Source organism: Saccopteryx leptura, chromosome 2 (genome assembly GCF_036850995.1).
Source record: "Saccopteryx leptura isolate mSacLep1 chromosome 2, mSacLep1_pri_phased_curated, whole genome shotgun sequence".
Classification (NCBI taxonomy): domain Eukaryota; kingdom Metazoa; phylum Chordata; class Mammalia; order Chiroptera; family Emballonuridae; genus Saccopteryx; species Saccopteryx leptura.
Window position 1 is genome coordinate 36226546 of NC_089504.1, and position 18925 is coordinate 36245470.

The following is an 18925-nucleotide window of genomic DNA, read 5'->3' on the forward strand; positions in this document are numbered from 1 at the left end:
TGTTTTGTTTTGCTTTTTTTCCCAATCAGTCTTGCCTAGATGTTTTTCAGTTTTTTAATTTTTAATTAATCCATTTTTGCAAAGGATTTTTTTAATCTCTGAGTTTCTTAATGGCTTTTCTATGTTCTAGTTTATTAATTTTTTCTTTATTTCCTTCAAATCCCGTATTTCTTTCATTTTTTCTTGAATTTACTCTCTCTGTTCTACTCTCACTCATGTTAATCTAGTTAATATCATAATCTCTATTCACAGAAATCACATTTTCATATTTTTAAGAACTGTGCACTCAACAACCAATGACTCACTTCAAAATTAGTTTCCATGTGCTCTGTGGGATCCAATATGGACTATCTTTGCCTTAAAATGGTCCATACTTTTTCTCTCTTATTATCCTTTCTGGTTTATATAGGCTTTGCAATTTTCTCTTCTTCAGTAATCTAAATGGTGTTCCTTAGCCATTTCTTATTCACATATTTGATTGTGGTGGCCTTATTCATAAGCACAGCTGCCACGTTATATATGATTTTGCTATGAAAATCTTACACTTGTCCACTCCCTTTCTATTTTAACTACCTCCATCCTTGCTCAGGTCCTGAAATCTTGACTACTATAACCATTTTCCCATCTCAGGTCCCCCCGCCCTCAACCTGCATACCAGTAGGTTAATTGCATTGTCAACATTTCAGTAGGTCCATTCAAAAACTTTTTAACAGTTTTGCAAGCCTTAGAACAGTATTTTTCAAACTGTGTTTCTAGAGCAATAAGGGATCCACTGATGTGCTACTATGATGGGACTTGGTAGGTGAGGCTCACGTTCTTCAACCCCTGAGTCAATCAAGGCAACCCTGCTTTAATCTCTTTTATACATTGAGGTTATTAGCAACATTTTGCTTAAAGAGACAGCCCCACTACTTGTGTAAAAAGAAAAGCTTGAAAAAGTTTCAGAGGAAAATAATCCAACTTGTTCAACTTGAATTCACAACCTTCACAAACCCATGCCCAGAGATCCTTATTTCCCCAACTTTATTACACTACTTATACTCAAATTTCAATGTAACTCAGATTTCTCTCCTTATTGGTCTTCATACAAAACAATGTTTGTCTCCAAATCTTTGTTTCCCTCCTTTCCCCTCCCAACAATACCCTTCCTTTTACCTACCCAAGTACTCCCTACCCTTCAACACCCAGCACAAATGCTAGCCGTCCAATTTTTTAGGGCTGTAATATTTCCTTCCTTCAAACTCCTATACTACTCAGTGAATCACATTAGACACAAGTATGTGATACCCTTCCCCAATAGATAATCGATCATCTATCCAGAATATAAAGTCCTTTAAAATACGTGTTCAAATTGCAAATCCTACATAGTATCTGAAGCACTTAGCATGGGCCTGATCAATAGCCATCTAACTGGTCTCACTGATTACCACATTTCCCCATGTATAAGATGCTCCTTAATTTTGGGGCCCGAAATTTGAAAAAAAAAAAAAAGTATTACATAAAGTCGTTGAACTCAAGTTTTATTCATCACAAAATTCATACAACTCCTCATCACTGTCAAAACTCCCATCCATTAGTTTGTCCTCATCTGTGTCTGATGACGAATCACTGTCTTCATATATTGCCTCATCCTCAGTTCCATCTATGGCATTTGAAATGCCACACTTCGTAAATGACTTGACAGTGATCTCAATCTCATTATCCCAGGATCTTTTCACCAAGGTACAAACTTCCATAGTTGGTTTTTTCACTCTTCCCGCTGGTGTCAAATTGTCCCCAGAAGACTTCATCCATTGGTTCCATTCAGCTCTCATGGCATCTTTCAAGCCTCCAGGTATGATGGCAAGTTTTGTTTTTTGTTCTTAGCAATCTTGTGTTTTTTGTTATGTGTGCCCTGAACTGATCAAGCACCAATAGGGCAGGTTTGCATAAGAGCCCACCTGGTCTCCTTCACCAAACTTTCTCAAACCAGATCTTCATCCCATCCTGATCCATCCAACCCTTGTCATGAACGTGGACAATCACTACTCGAGGAATGTCTTCTTTTGGCATTGTTTTGTGTTTGAAAATCAGCATAAGAGGCAACTTAGTTCCATCGGCACAACAAGCTAGAACAATTGCATAATGGCTCTTTTCATGTCCACTTGTCTTCACAGTTACAGTTTCACCCTCTTCTTATCAACAGTTCTGTTACTTGAGACATCAAATTGAAGGAGGACTTCATCCATCTTTGCAATCTGTCCCAACTCAAACTGATGTGTCTTCTGACATTGAATGACAAAACGATGAAATTCAAGGACCTTCTGCTCATAGCTTTCAGGAATCTTTTGGGCAGGTCTAGTGCATGTACACATGCTTAGTCCATTCTGTTTCATGAACCTAAAGCACCAATTGTATCCTCCTTTGAAATTGGTAACTTCTTTTTCATCAACAATTCTTCTTGTCTCATGCTGAACCATCTTTGTGGATACAGGAATTCCAATTGCCCTTTGCTCTTCAATCCATATCTTCAATTTCTTCTCTAAATCTGGCCATTTTGCTGACTTGCCTCCCATGACCTTCTTCTGTTGTGGTGTTTTCAGTAGGGTTTCTTCTTCCCGTAGCCAGTTTCAGACTGATTTCTCAGTTGGAGGAGGATCAAACTTACTTCAGGAGTAAGATTTCCATTCACTTTTGCGAACTGGATCACTTTTAACTTGAACTCAGCATTGTACCAAAATCTTTTCTGAGCCATTTCTGGGCAGAACGTGGCAAAATTAATGTATCGTAATATATTGGTAACAAGTGTGAAATAATGAGTGCAAAGACAACAAACGTGAAAAAGCAAAAAATGCAAGTAAAAAAATCTACAACCACTGTATAAAATGCACCCAGTTTTTAGACCCCAAATTAAAAAAACCAAACAAACAGTGCATCTTATACATGGGGAAATGTGGTGTTTTTACATACATTGATTTCATCACTTCCTTACTCAGGAACATAACATGATTTAAAAGTATCTACCACATCACCTGCCATATAGTAATCTAGCTTTCCCCTCCTTACTAACACAACCTCAATTCCACTGCTCCAATGAGTTCACTAATCTTTACTGCCTGTACATCCATTACATTCTCTATACTTTCTCACCCAAAGTATACCCTTGACTTCCTTGATACTCATTCAAAATATGTCTAGCCTTTAGAGACCACTTTTCAAGTCAAATTTCTTAAAAAAAAAAAATACGTGTGTGTTTGTGTATGTATTGCAAAACAATAACAACAAATCTTAATGGACAATTCCTGTCATGTTGACTTTCTCCAAACTTCTACTAAACTTTTTTTAGACTCACATAATCTGAAAATTTACCGGATTGTGTCTTAAATGTCTTATACTTATTTCAGATGTATTTATATTGCTAATCCAAATACTTTAGGGCTATAAAGCATTTTCCTATAAAAATATTTCCTTTTATATCCTTTACAACAAATAATAAGCATAAAATAACTAACTAGTCTTCAAAGAGTGCTATGAAATACAGAGTATGAATGGTTAGGCATAGATTTATACAAATTACTCTGAAAAAATGTTTCATAATGTGTCAAAGTACTGTAGTTCTTGTCTTTATAGTAACGTGATGTACAGATAGATATATGCTTAAAGGCTGATTGATTCCTAAAACTTTATATATGTTTTTAAATGACTGAGATAGAGAAAATCAGAAAACCCTCAAATAATCATTGTGATATAACACGTGTTTATAGCACACATTGCTTGCCACATTGAAACCAGTTTTAGAGAGTACAAATGATGAATTGCTGAAATTTCTCTGATATGCAAGAAATATACTTCTTTTCACACTTGCAAATATTGTTTTTAAGAATCATAAATAATTTTATAGAAGATTATTTCAATATTAAGAAAAACATTTTTGTTTTCACAGTATGATTATCTCTGTTGATAAGAAATAATTTTCAGAATTTTTATTAGCTTATCTCCCAGTCACTGTAAGATGGATACACTTATAGCAAATAAAGAATAAAGAAAGCTTGATAGGAATATTGTTGAAAATTTCAAATGAAAAGTAATAATTAAGCACTAATATTGAGGCTGTTAGATACAGGATTTGACATAAAGTAAAAATTTTAGTACATTCTCTCAGTTTTTAGCTGATATAACTGATTTAAGATTTAATAATTTAAAATTATTTTATTAGAAATTACCCTAGCCTGACCTGTCATGCCACAGTGGATAAAGCATCAACCTGGAAGGCTGAAGTTGCAGGTTTGAAACCCCGGGCTTGCCCGGTCAAGGCACATATGGGAGTTGATGCTTCCTGCTCCTCCCCCTGTTCTTTTTCCTCTGTTTCTCTCTCTCTCTCTCTCTCTCTCTTTTTCTCTAATAAAACTGAATAAATAAATAAAAATTACCCCAACCTACAGAGCCAAAATTACGTAAAAAGAATACTTTAAAGAGATAACTTTTTTAACCCTTAACATAAAATCAAATATATACTTCCATTATAATTACACAGAATTCCTTTCATGACTTTTTCTAAAGAAATATCTTAACAGAAATTTCATGTCAAAATAATATTGCAGGCTATATGTACACTGTTATCTCTGTAAGATAAAATATGTCTTCTATTTAGAGAGATAAAATTGGAAAGGAGTAAAATAATATCTAACAATAATAAGAAATTTCTCTCAGGTGCAAAAGCACACTTATTTCCTTTCATAGTCATAAACACTTTTCTGTGGCTCAGAAATATGATCATTGTATAAGCAAATCATGTATTATCTAAGACACAAGAATGAAAATTATAGAAAATGCCATATGCCCTCATTACTAAAGAAATAATAGTTATATTACTTACAGCAAAAGAGAAGAGTTTAGGATGTCAGGTGCAGTTTAAAGCCTCTATGATCAAGTAATATTCTCTGAGTCACTACTTTGTTACTTGTGTGGGAGTGTAGCAAAAGGATTATTGCTAATCCTTTAACTGTGAATAATGATTTATTGAACATTTCCTACATAAATTCCAACTGTGACCACAAAATCACACCCTCATAGGCCAAGGTATTTTTCTCTCACTAACAAAATTTAAATGTTTAAAAATATACATAAGCATATATACCATATTTTAAGCTCCATAAGACACACTTTCCCCAAAAAAACGTGGAGGGGAAAATGCCCATGTGTCTTACAGAGTGAAAAGTATGGTATTTTATTAAATATTTTAACACACCATTTGGTTCAGAATATTTTTTTTCTTATTTTCCTCCTTAAAACCTTAGGTGTGTCTTATGGCCAGGTGCACCTTAGGGAGCGAAAAATATGGTATACATGTGTGCAATTAAATCAGATTACAAATTGATTTATATGTATTTAGTAAAGGCTTTATGCATTTTACAGCTTTTATTTTTATTTTAATCTGAAATTAAACAAGTCCAAGTGTGGTGCTTCCACTTAGGTAATAAGAGAGGTAACAAATTTGAAAATACTTTCTCAAAGAGTTGAGTTTCATTCAGAGAAATGAAAAAGCAAGATACTAGAATGAGGTTAAGTGCATCTTTTGTCAGTAACGTATGTTGCTCCCTCTGGCCTCATAAACAAGCTGCTCCTTTCTGAATACAGCAGACCTTCAATTTAAATTTATGGAAAGACTAAAGCAGGAGAGCCTGCACTCAAACAATTTTAATAACCTATTAAGTTGCGACTTCAGATTCATTTTATAACCATGCTCCTCAGGGAGCTATGCTATCTGGATAAAGATAAAATTTTTTTTCTTTAAAGATAAATAGCATCATTAATCTGCAACATTTCTTTTCTATTATCTTTCGAAATGAGGAGTTATTTTGTTCTGATCTTGAGGTAATTAGCCTTCATTCACTAGCCTGAAAATGCCTGTGTTCTGAAAATTAAAAATGTGTCATTAAGTGGAATTTACCATAATGTCATTTATCTTTATATAGTTCATCAGTGACAGCAATGGGCCTGGGAATCCATCAGCTTTTACCAAGGAAGCATTAAAACAAATTGAAAAACAGAATAATCCCAGGCACTCTTTAACACAGTCAAAGCCATTTGGGTAATTAAATAGTGGTATTTAAAGTTTTAATTTAGATTTTCCCCTCTGTTCATCAGTAGTCAAATGAGATGTTCATATTCATAACTGTTTGTAATAAAAGGTTTCATAAAGTAAGCAGAATATCAATGTTATTAAAATTTAATGTAACAGGGAGAGCTTAAATCTATAAAATAAAATTTTTATTTGCTTGCCTCATATTTTCTAAAATTACATCAGAAATAATCTCTTTCTTGAACTGCCTTGGTGGTCATATTAGCTTCACAAAGACTTTGATGATTCAAACCCCCAAATAAGTATAGGAGAGCATATGATATGAAATTCAACTTCATTATTGCTTATGTTGGAAAAGAGTTAATATCTTCACCAACTTACATTTGTTTTCACTAACTACATCCCTCCAGCAATTACTTCATAGAATTATCAGACATAATTATGAAAATAAAGATTGGCTTGAAAAGCTAATGCCTAAAAACAAAATAAACAAACAAACAAAAAGAAAAAGTTAATAATGCCAGAAGTTAAAACAGAATCTTGGGATGGTAGGGGAACATAGAGGCATTCTGATACCAGATAATTAATTCCATATCATACTGATCAGGGAAAAAGCTCATGACTCAGAAATACAGCTCAAAATTGTATTTTCTTAATAAAGACATTAAAAATACCTTGAATAGACTTAAAATAGTTACAGCATAATGAAATCATTTGAAAGGCTAAAATGTCATAAAAATATTTCATACATATATAGCACTATCTATTATATCAGGGGTCCCCAAACTTTTTACACAGGGGGCCAGTTCACTGTCCGTCAGACCATTGGAGGGCCGGACTATAAAAAAAAGTATGAACAAATCCCTATGCACACTGCACATATCTTATTTTAAAGTAAAAAAACAAAACAAGAACAAATACAATATTTAAAATAAAGAACAAGTAAATTTAAATCAACAAACTGACCAGTATTTCAATGGGAACTATGCTCCTCTCACTGACCACCAATGAAACAGGTGCCCCTTCCGGAAGCACGGCGGAGGCTGGCTAAATAGCCGTGGGCCATAGTTTGGGGACCCCTGTATTATATAAATTTGTTGATGAATTCTAACACAAAACCAAATACTACTGAGCAAATCTCATACCAAATATTAGTTAAGAATCTAAAGACTTTAAAAGTACTTCTATGTAAAAGTGCTGATCATCTCCAATTTTCACCCAGCTTTTCAATGCTACTGATTTATTTTACACTGAGTCAGAAAAAATCTTAAGTTTGAAGACAGAGTGTTATTAAATAAATGTATGACATATCATACATTTCTTTAAAAGAATATCCCAGAAAATAAGTCAGAACATTTGAACTGAAAAACTTTAGAAACAATCAAGTTTCCAGCAGGGAAAGAAAAAGATATCCCGGGAGGTGAGGAAACTTGGCTTATTTGTATAACTGGTCAACAACAGTATAGCTAGGACTGATATCCATGCATCCATCCTATACTCATACCATCCTGCCTTACAGATCAATGATCTAAAATATCTATTCAGTATCTAGAGATGTACAGTCATTGGATAAACATATTTCCAACAATAAAAAAAGCACATTCTTAATTTGATAGCTTAATAAAACTTCCCAGACAGTATTATGATCCTTTCATCAATCAAGTAATTAACAAAAAGGTTTTCTTTGCCTTGAACAATCCACTTCTGAAATTTTAACTAGTATTTCTTAATAGATTTACTCAAATAATTTCTAAGTATTTCTTCCCATATCCTCTGGGCCTACACGTTTTGTGTTGTATTTTGTTATTTTAACTAAAAGAGTTGCTTACCTCTCTTAAATAAGGAAAGGGCATTAACCAGGCCAAGCATTACTGACATTTATCTTCAAAATGGTATAGAGGCAAGATCTTCTATGGTTTAAGTAAAGTTATTTCACAGTTTGAAACTAAATATTAGTCAACTACAAATTCCAAAAAGGTTGAGTCAAATAAGAAATTTGTGATTATCCTCATTATTATTCTTTGCACTGAACATTAATAAATCAATTAATTTTTAGAAAAACATTCAGGCCTGATCTGTGGTGGCACAGTGGATAAAGTGTTGACCTGGAATGATGAGGTTGCCAGTTCAAATCCCTAGGCTTGCCCGATCAAGGCAGATACAGGAAGCAACCACTACGAATAGATGCTTCCTGCTTCTCTCCCCAATATCTCACTCTCCTTCTCATTCTCTCTCTCTTCCTCCATCCACAAATTCAATAAAGTCTAAAAAAAAGAAAAAAAAATCAGCACAAAGGTACATATACATATGTACTTGAATTATTTTTTTTATTTTTTTTTAAAATATGGAACGCTTCACGAATTTGCGTGTCATCCTTGCGCAGGGGCCATGCTAATCTTCTCTGTATCGTTCCAATTTTAGTATATGTGCTGCCGAAGCAAGCACCTTGAATTATTGTTTAAAGTGGTAAAAAAAAACCCAAAAATTGAATATTCAAAGGTTCAATAAACTCTGAAACAGCACTCTAAACAGTCTATAAAATATCATACAGCTATTAAAAAGAAACGTCAAACTCTTTTATTGATGAACCAAGGAATATTACATAGTAAAAGTGAAAAAAGTATGTCTCAGAGAAGTATGTAAAAACAATGACCAAACTACTATTTGCATGTGTGTTTAAATGTTCCTTATAGAGCATGGAGAAAAGTATGAAAAAATACAGAAACAGTTCACATTGGTAGTGTTAGTGTAAAAGTATAGGAACTATTAATACTGTGTTTGAGGAACAAGGTGGTAAGGAAAGCAGGGAAATTATTAACATTTTCTTTATTAAATCTTAGGGGAAAGCAATTCCTCCAATAAGGGGACCTGATCTATTCTGTTAGATGGGGACCCTGAAGTAAGGCTGAGCTGCCTTAAGCCGACAGCCAGGCTTTATTTAGAGTTCCATTGTTGGCAGGAGTATTTACTACAATTCTCTTAATTTTCATTTCATCCCAATGACACCAATAATCAACCTACAAAAAGAAGAGAAAAAAAGATAGCTGTTTCACAGTTAAACCTTTACTTTAGGAAAAAAGCAATAATTTTTTTTAAAGATCTGCTTCTCTTAAGATGTGCTAACCATTCTAAAGATAATGGCTGACTAAACCTCGATGCCTGTAACAGAAAGATAAAAATAAGAGTATTTCTCTTATAATTAAAATAAACATTTTTTAGGTGAAGTGGAAGACTGATATTTATCTTTATTTCAGGGCTTCTCAATCTTGCTACTATTGACATTTTGAGTTAGAAAATTCTTTGTTGAAGGAGGCTGTGCTGTGCACTGTAGAATATTAGCAATGTGCTTGGCCTCTAGCCCTTGGATGCCAACAGTGTCTCCCCTCAGTTGTGACAACCCAAAATATCTCCAAATATAACCAATATGACTCCTAGGGGCAAAAACACACTCAAACTGAGAACCACTGCTATAGCTACAGGTTTTCTGGGAGAAATGATTTTCAATGTTTGACACTGACAACTACCTTTTACAGACTGTTAGGTAACAATTACATATTAACATTCTATTCTACAATGAAAATATTAAATATAAAACAATGTCACATCATTAACATCATATTTCCAAGACATAAAAACTGAAGTTTTAAAAGTACGTGGAAATGAAAGAACCGTTTTACAATATACTTCTTACCTACTAGGTAAATGCAAAGAAAATACCTCTAGTGTGACTCAAAGAAGCTTTAGAGAACTCAGTATTTTATGACTAAGATGGCAGAAAAATACTATGTATTTTTAAAACTGTTTCATAAAACCAAAAATTTGCAGTAATTGTTAAGAAAAGGAAGTTCTGGCCCTGGCTGGGTGGCTAGGTGGTGGGTCAATCCCCAATCAGGGCATATATGAGAAGCAGCCATTAAGTACACAACTAAATGGGACAACTAATTGGAACAGTGAGTTAATGCTTCTTACCTCCTCCCCCCACCCATTACTTTCTCTCTCTCAAATCAATGGAAAAATTAAAAAAGAAAAAAAAGAAGGAAATTTAAAAAATTTATTTAGAAAATAAAATTTAACAGGGTGACACTGATCAATAAGTACATTATAAGTCATCATTTCATCAAGGACTTAAGGAGGATGGTCTAGGGTTGCAAAAAAGTATTTGGATTTAACAAAAGCTTAATTTAGAATAATAAAACCAGAAAACAAATTTTCAAAGGCAAATGTAATCTGATTTGGCTTTATATATAGTGTACATTAAAACAACAACAAAACCTACAGGTAAAACTAGAAATGCTAAAATCACACCCTCTTACTAAACTTCATCAATACTTTTTATCTTTTTTATTGAATTTATTGGGGTGACACTGGTTAACAAAATTACACAAGTTTCAAGTGTACAATTTCATAACACATTATCTATATATTGTATTGTGTGTTCACCACCTCAAGTAAAGTCTCCTTCCATCACCATTCATCAATATTTCAGAAGCCCATGTTTATTTAAAAAAATTGGGCCAAATTAAAAACTTAATAGTTCTAACATTTAGGACACATATCTGTCTTTGTCCATACAATGCCATAAGTTAACAAAGCATATATTAATCCTTAGGATTTTGGTCGTGTAAATAATTCCCAGTTCTCTGAAAGTCTTTTGAACTAAAATACTTAAAATTGTTATACTGCTTCAAGTAACCAGCAAAATTCACTGATACAAATGATTAACTGTAGATATTAGCATTCCACACAGAGGAAACTACAGAAAAATAGGAAAGCCATACAAAGTGTCAGTATAGGACTTTGACGTGTGTGTGTATGTGTGTGTGTGTGTGTGACAAAGACTATTAGACACACAGACTAATAAATTGAGTGACTTTCAAACATTTTTTTTTAGTTATAGAACTATTTTATTTATTTTTTTAAAATTTATTTATTGATTTTAGAGAGTGGAAGGGTCTGTTCCTATATGTGCCCTAACCAAGAATCAAACCCTTAACCTTTACATATTGGGACGATGCTCTAACCAACCAAGCTATCTAGCCAGAGCTACAGAACTATTTTAAATAAAGTCAAATGTGCAAAAGAGATGAAATCCTAAAGGCTCTGGTTAAAGAATGGAGACTGAACCCTGCCAACTTGACTACAACCAGTCCAAGGGAATTCTTTAGAAGCTGTAAAGAACTCTGAAAACCAGTGGACTAGAGTATAGGGAATATGAGAATGAGCGAAGAAATAAAAAAGGTAGGTTAGGAAGTATATTATGAATTGCCTTAAATACTGGTTTTAAGAGTTATATTTTAGTGAATATTATGAGTCCATTGCAAGTGTCAAAACAGAAGAGGAAGATAAATAATGTGATGTACAAAATAAATGAATGAAATATATTTTGTTCATTAGTAGGCACCAGTCTTTAAAACTAGTGGTGTTTTTTATATTCTCTTATTTATTCTATGAAAACGATCTATGATATAAGACTAGCATGGACAATTTGAGGGAATATATAAGTTTATAGACAAGATACATTTTAACATTATAAATACTACATGTTTGTATTTTTACTTGATAAAGTATAGCCTCTTACATCGAGTCTCTTGAAGGCCCACAGCTGTAAATGCAGACTTTTAGGTGGCGTTCTCCATGTCAAGTGGCAACCAGTAGTCACCCCATCTGTCAGTTTGACAAGTACTCTCTCAGCATTCAGGGATAAAGTGCACATATAAAACGCCCTCCCTGACAAAAAGGAAGCCAGGGAGATGAGGACCAGCCACTAGAGGGAAGACAAGCTGGCAGGAAAGGACTGGAAATTGGACACAAGAAACCAGAGAGCCAGGAAAGGGTAAGAGAAAGCTTACTCATGCAAAAATAAAACAAAACAAAAAAACACCTCCAATAACGCACAAAGCTAATTATATAGTATGGGCTTAAATAGGCAAATAGAAAAAAAGTTTATCCTTGGTGATAAAAGAGATCGACAATTCAGAAAGCTTTCTGACTTCATTTATTACTATCTGCCAAAGTAATTACCCACTAAACAATCTTCAGCACAAACATGTCCACTCCAGTCCCTTCTCTCCTGAGGCCATTGCTATCTAATCACTCTCCACACCTTTAGAGTTCTAAATGCTGTTTGCTACATGCCCATTGGCTTCCCTTATAAACACAATTGTTTCTTGTCCATCCCATCTAATATATTCAATCATTCATTCAAAGAAATATTTATTGAGTGTCCAATAAGGTATTTTTCTATGCCCTGGGCATAAAGTAATGAACCAAAAAGTTTCTGTTTTAGCAGGTAGGGTAAAGCTATTAAATATATACATGCATATATACATTCATACATATGTTCAATACATATAATATATATGCAGTGGCAATACGATCTATCAGGAAAAATAAAATAGAAAAAGGGGATTGAGAATGATGAGGTCAAGAGCAGAGAAATCCTTTCTGATAAGATGACATCTGAGCAGAAATTTGTAAAAAGTGAGGGAGACAGCATGCAAATATGGAGGAAAAAGCAGAGCCAGGAGAGGGTATATTAAGTGTAAAAGCCCTAAAGCAGCAATGTACTTGGCACTTCAAGAAACAGTAGTCAGTGCAGCTGAAAAAGAGTAATAACAGGTGATGGGATAGAAGATGAGATCGAGAAGTAACAGAGAACTGGATCATATATGGCCTTTCATACCATGGAATGGATATTGGGCATTATTCTCAGTAAAAGAGACTCAGTGAAGAGTTTTGTGTAAAGGAATGACATCATCTGACTTATGTTTAAAAGCATCACTCTAGATCAGGGGTCTCAAACTCAACTCAGCATGTGGGCCGCAGAGCAAGATCACAGCCATTCGGCGGGCCGCACTAGGTCTACAAAAGGCAACTGTTACGCAACACTTTTCTCACTGCAGTTGAAAACAAAAAAAAATCAGTACAACAAGCACAATCGTACATGCCGTTTACTCAGTGTCACAAAACGACCAGAAACTGTAGTTCACATCACAACTGCTGTTAACTAGGCTAATATCTAGCTAGGATGCTAGAGAAATGAAAAATACAAGTAGGCCCCTAGGCTTACTTAATTTTATCCAAAATATTTTGAACTTCGTGGATTAGTCTGCAGGCCGCACAAAATTGTTCGGCGGGCCGCATGCGGCCCATGGGCCGCGAGTTTGAGACCCCTGCTCTAGATGCTAGGTGGAGAAAAGTAGAGGAGAAAGAACACCTTAACACTGTATATAATATAAAATACAATTGCACCCAAGTCTTGTTATTTACAGCAGTTATGTTATATAAAGCTGCCATGAATAATGAATTATGAATACTGAACAACTGCTCTTAAAGGAAATATACATATAGATATGCACATACACATACACAAACACACATCTCATATAGATTATAATCTTATATCCAAAAACAACTCATACTGGTAGATTCTACTTTCCTCATTTTATAAAAGAGAAAAAAAGGTTCAGGGCAGACTCGGCTGAGGCTCCCCCACTAAGAGGTGCCAAAATTGGGTTTCACATTCTGTCCACCTGGCTGCAGAGCCGAAGTTTCTGTACTGTCTCCCACCATCTCCAACCTCTGGTCACCACCACTGTATGAAAGCTGAAACAAGAAGAGAGAGCGTCTCAGCTGGGACCATGTGTGTCATAGCTCAAAATTCTATAAATTGGCCCTGGCCAGTTGGCTCAGTGGTAGAGCGTCGGCCTGGCGTGCAGAGGTCCTGGGTTCGATTCCCGGCCAGGGCACCCAGGAGAGGTGCCCATCTGCTTCTCCACCCCTCCCCCTCTCCTTCCTCTCTGTCTCTCTCTTCCCCTCCCACAGCGAGGCTCCATTGGAGCAAAGATGGCCCGGGCGCTGGGGATGGCTCCTTGGCCTCTGCCCCAGGCACTAGAGTGGCTCTGGTCGTAACAGAGCGACGCCCCCGGAGGGGCAGAGCATCGCCCCCTGGTAGGCAGAGCGTCGCCCCCTGGTGGGCGTGCCGGGTGGATCCTGGTCAGGCACATGCAGGAGTCTGTCTGACTGTCTCTCCCCATTTCCAGCTTTGGAAAAAAAAAAAAAAAAAATTCTATAAATTGAGTCTGCTCAAATATATTACTAACCACAGACCTATGCATATGTGGAACCCACTGCAAACAGCCCAGCTCAGGGAAAAAGGACTGAAAAAATGCCATATGTGTTAAGTTTAAATATAGTCAAGGTAGTGTTAGCTCTGAGAAATATTTTTTAGATGAGAAGAAAAAGGAAAACAACGCCCTTCAGAGAAATATAACAGAATCCAAAGTCTTTACAATGCATCATTCACAATGTCTAACAAAACAGCCCCAAACATATGAAAACCAGAAAACATTGTCTACATTTAAGAGAAAGTGCAATTGATGAAAACTGATCCTGGATGACTAAGATGTTGAAATTAGCAGATAAGAATTCTAAAGTATGTAGTTATTACCAATATACTCCAGGTAAACCAAAATATGCTTGCAGACTTCCAGGTCTGGTCCTGCATGTAAGAAGCTAAAAAATCATTCCATCCTAACGACATGTAAAAAGCTGAACAAACAAATCAACAACTCCACCTAGATCCATCAAAGTAGTAAGGGGCAAACACTGACCCAAAAGGATGTTGGGGGTGACGGAAATTTTCTTCACCTTCACTGCTGTTCATAGCTATAAAACTATACACACTTGCCTGACCTGTGGTGGCGCAGTGGATAAAGTGTCAACCTGGAAACACTGAGGTTGCCGGTTCAAAACCCTGGCTTGCCTGGTCAAGGCACATATGGGAGTTGATGCTTCCTGCTCCTCCCCCTTCTCTCTCTCTCTCTCTCTCTCTCTCTCTCTCTCTCTATCTCCCCCCCTCCTCTCTAAAATGAATAAATAAATAAAAGATTTTAAAAAAAAAAAACTATACACACTTGTCAACACTCATCAAACTGTCTACCTAAAAGAGTGAAATTTTACAGTATATAAATCAAACCTCAATAAACATATCTCCCCAAAATGGATAAAGGGAAGATAAAGACCTTTTCAGATAAATGAAAACTAAGAGAATTCATCACAATCAAATCTGCACTTTAAAAATGATTTAAAAAAATTCACAAGAAGATTCGGAAGATGGCAGCGGAGTAGGCAGATGCACAGACGCCCAGCTCTCACCACCAAACTGGAATACAAATCAATTTGGGAAAATCAGCGTGAAAAACCAACTCTGGACTATAAGAACAGCTCTCAAAAACCAAGGAGCAAAGAAGAAGCCACAACAAACCTGGTAAGGAGCACCTGAATCTCATCTGCTTATAGGAACGGAGGGGAGGGGTAGGCTGAGAGCCCAGAGGGGATCTCACCCAAGGGAAAAGAGCAGAAAATACTGCTCACAGCCATTTGCCTGGCGACCAGGGAGCGAGGTGTGTTGAAAAGACCAGCTTATCTCCCAAGTGGAAAGGACAGGGAGAGGGACAGACTGTGAGGGGCTAAGGAATGCAGGAAATGAACTAAAAAAGCTGACTCATCCGTGCTGGAGGCGGCCATAGCTGGGGGAGGGACTGAATCTTCCACAAAACAGTACTGAATTGCTTCCGGATCAGAGATCTCTGGACATCTCTCCAGCTCCAATCAGTGCAACAAGACACAGCTGAAAACAAGAAGTAGGGAGGAGGGGCAGTAACTCAGGTCTCCATGGAGAGCTGAGATACACCTCCCCCTATTGAAGCTGAGAAAAGACCCTGCCCCCAGAGAGATTAGTTGGCTGAAGAGGTCTTCAGAGTCTCAGGTTACACCCCTCACATTCCTGGATACACTTTCAAGGAAGCCCCCTGCTGAGATCAATAAACAAGACTATCACCTGTTAAGAAAACAAACAAATCAAGACTTCAAAGCTGCCCAAATCCGAAAGTGGATTACAAATAATAGCTGATACCAACCCAAGAAGACCTAGAAATAACACAACTGAAAACTGGAGGCAGACAACACCAAGCCTAGACTCAACCAACTCTACAAATAAAACACCCAAACACAATGAGAAGACAAAAAAGTGGAATCCAAATGAAACCACAAGAGATACCTTCAGGAGATGAACTGAGTGATATGGAAATAATCAAACTTCCAGATGTGGAGTTCAAAATAATGATTGTAAGGATGTTTAGGGATCTTAGAACAACAATGGATGGTCATTATGAACACCTAAATAAAGAAATAGCAAATATAAAAAAGAATCAGACGGAGATGACAAATACAATATCAGAAATAAAAACCACAATGGAAGGAATTAAAAAAAGGATAGATAGAGCTGAGAATCGAATCAGCGAGTTGGAGGACAACTGGAATGAAGGCATGAAAGCAGAGAAGAAAAAAGAAAAGAGACTCAAAAAGTCGGAGGAAACTCTTGGAGAGCTCTGTGACAACATGAAGAGAAATAACATCCGCATCATAGGGGTTCCTGTAGAAGAAGAAAAAGAACAAGGGATAGAGACTTTGTTCAACCATACCATAGCTGAAAACTTCCCTAAATTAATGCAGGAGAAACTCTCACAAGTTCAAGAAGCACAGAGGACTCCATTAAAGAGAAACGCAAAGAAAATTACACCAAGACACATCATAATTAAAATACCAAAGCTAAGCGATAAAGAGAAAATATTAAAAGCTGCAAGAGAAAAAAAAGCTATCACCTACAAAGGAGCCCCCATAAGGATGACATCCAACTTCTCAACAGAAACACTTCAGGCCAGAAGGGAATGGCAAGAAATATGCAAAGTAATGCAGAACAAGAACCTACAACCAAGACTACTTTATCCAACAAGGCTATTGTTTAAAATTGAAGGAGAAATAAAAAGCTTCCCAGACAAAATACAACTCAAGGAATTCATTACAACCAAACCAATGCTGCAGGAAATGTTAAGGGGCGTGTTGTAAACATATTAAAGTGGGGAAAGAATATAGCAAAAAAAGGAATACACCTTTAAAGAAGAAAATGGCAATAAACAACTACATATCAATAATAACCATAAATGTAAATGGATTAAATGATCCAATCAAAAGACATAGGGTAGCTGCGTGGATAAGAAAACAGGACGCATACATATGCTGTCTACAAGAGACACACCTTAGAACAAAAGATACACATAGATTGAAGGTAAAAGAATGGAAAAAAACATTTCATGCAAATGGAAATGAAAAAAAAGCTGGGGTAGCAATACTTATATCAGACAAATTGGACTTTAAAACAAAGGATATAATAAGAGATAAAGAAGGCCACTACATAATGATAAAAGGAGTAATCCAACAGGAAGATATAACTATTATAAATATCTATGCACCTAATATAGGAGTACCTAAATATATAAAGCAGACTTTGGCGGATTTAAAGGTCGAGATCAAGAGCAATACTATAATAGTAGGGGATTTCAATACTCCACTAACATCACTAGATAGATCCTCAAGAAAGAAAATTAACAAAGAAACAGCAGACTTATTGGAAACACTAGATCAACTCGATTTAATAGATATCTTCAGAACCTTTCACCCTAAAGCAGCAGAATATACATTCTTTTCAAGTGCTCATGGTATATTCTCTAGGAGAGACCACATGTTAGGGCACAAAAGTGCTCTCCACAAATTTAAGAAGACTGAAATCATATCAAGCACTTTCTCCGATCACAACAGCATGAAACTAGAAATGAACCACAACAGAAAAGCTCAAAAATTCTCAAACACATGGAAACTAAATAGCAGGTTGTTAAATAACAAACGGATTAAAAATGAGATAAAGAAGAAATAAAAAGATTCCTATAAACGAATGACAATGAGCATACAACAACTCAAAATTTATGGGACACAGCAAAAGCAGTACTGAGAGGGAAGTTCATAGCACTACAGGCACACTTTAAGAAGCTAAAAAAGCTCAAATAAACAACTTAACCCTGCATCTAAAAGAACTAGAAAAAGAACAGCAAGTAAAGCCCAAATGTAGTAGAAGGAAGGAAATAATAAAGATCAGAGCAGAAATAAATGACATAGAGGCTAAAGAAACAATACAGAGGATCAATGAAACTAGGAGCTGGTTCTTTGAAAAGGTAAACAAGATTGATGAACCTTTAACTAGACTCACCAAGAAAAAGAGAGAGAGGACTCAAATAAAATTAGAAATGAGAGTGGAGAAATAACAACTGACACAACAGAAATACAAAATATTGTAAGAAAATACTATGAAGAACTGTATGCCAAAAAACTAGACAACCTAGATGAAATGGACAAATTCCTTGAAACATACAATCTTCCAAAAATCAATCTGGAAGAATCAGAAAACCTAACCAGACCGATTACATCAAATGAGATCAAAACAGTTATCAAAAAACTCCCAACAAAGAAAAGTCCGGGGCCTGATGGCTTCACAACTGAATTCTACCAAATATTTAAAGAAGAACTAACTCCTATCCTTCTCAAACTATTTCAAAAAATTCAAGAAGAAGGAAGACTTCCAAGCTCCTTTTATGAGGCGAGCATAATTCTGATTCCAAAACCAGGCAAAGACAACACAAAGAAAGAAAATTATAGGCCAATATCTCTGATGAATATAGATGCTAAAACAGGGATCCCCAAACTACGGCCCGCGGGCCGCATGCAGCCCCCTGAGACCATTTATCCGGCCCCCGCGCACTTCCAGAAGGAGCACTTCTTTCATTGGTGGTCAGTGAGAGGAGCATAGTTCCCATTGAAATACTGGTCAGTTTGTTGATTTAAATTTACTTGTTCTTTATTTTAAATATTGTATTTGTTCCCGTTTTGTTTTTTTACTTTAAAATAAGATATGTGCAGTGTGCATAGGAATTTGCTCATAGTTTTTTTTATAGTCCGGCCCTCCAACAGTCT

The 18925-nt window shown here is 35.8% G+C and overlaps 1 protein-coding gene and 1 non-coding gene across 3 annotated transcripts in view; both read right to left on the reverse strand.

Annotated features, from left to right (window-relative positions):
- Positions 1 to 18925, reverse strand: part of ZCCHC7 (zinc finger CCHC-type containing 7) — a 253674-nt gene that overhangs the window by 145766 nt on the left and 88983 nt on the right. The window lies entirely within an intron of this gene.
- On the reverse strand, positions 8400 to 8506 carry LOC136396410 (U6 spliceosomal RNA). Its single transcript, XR_010749698.1, has one exon. It is a non-coding gene; the product is annotated as a U6 spliceosomal RNA (small nuclear RNA).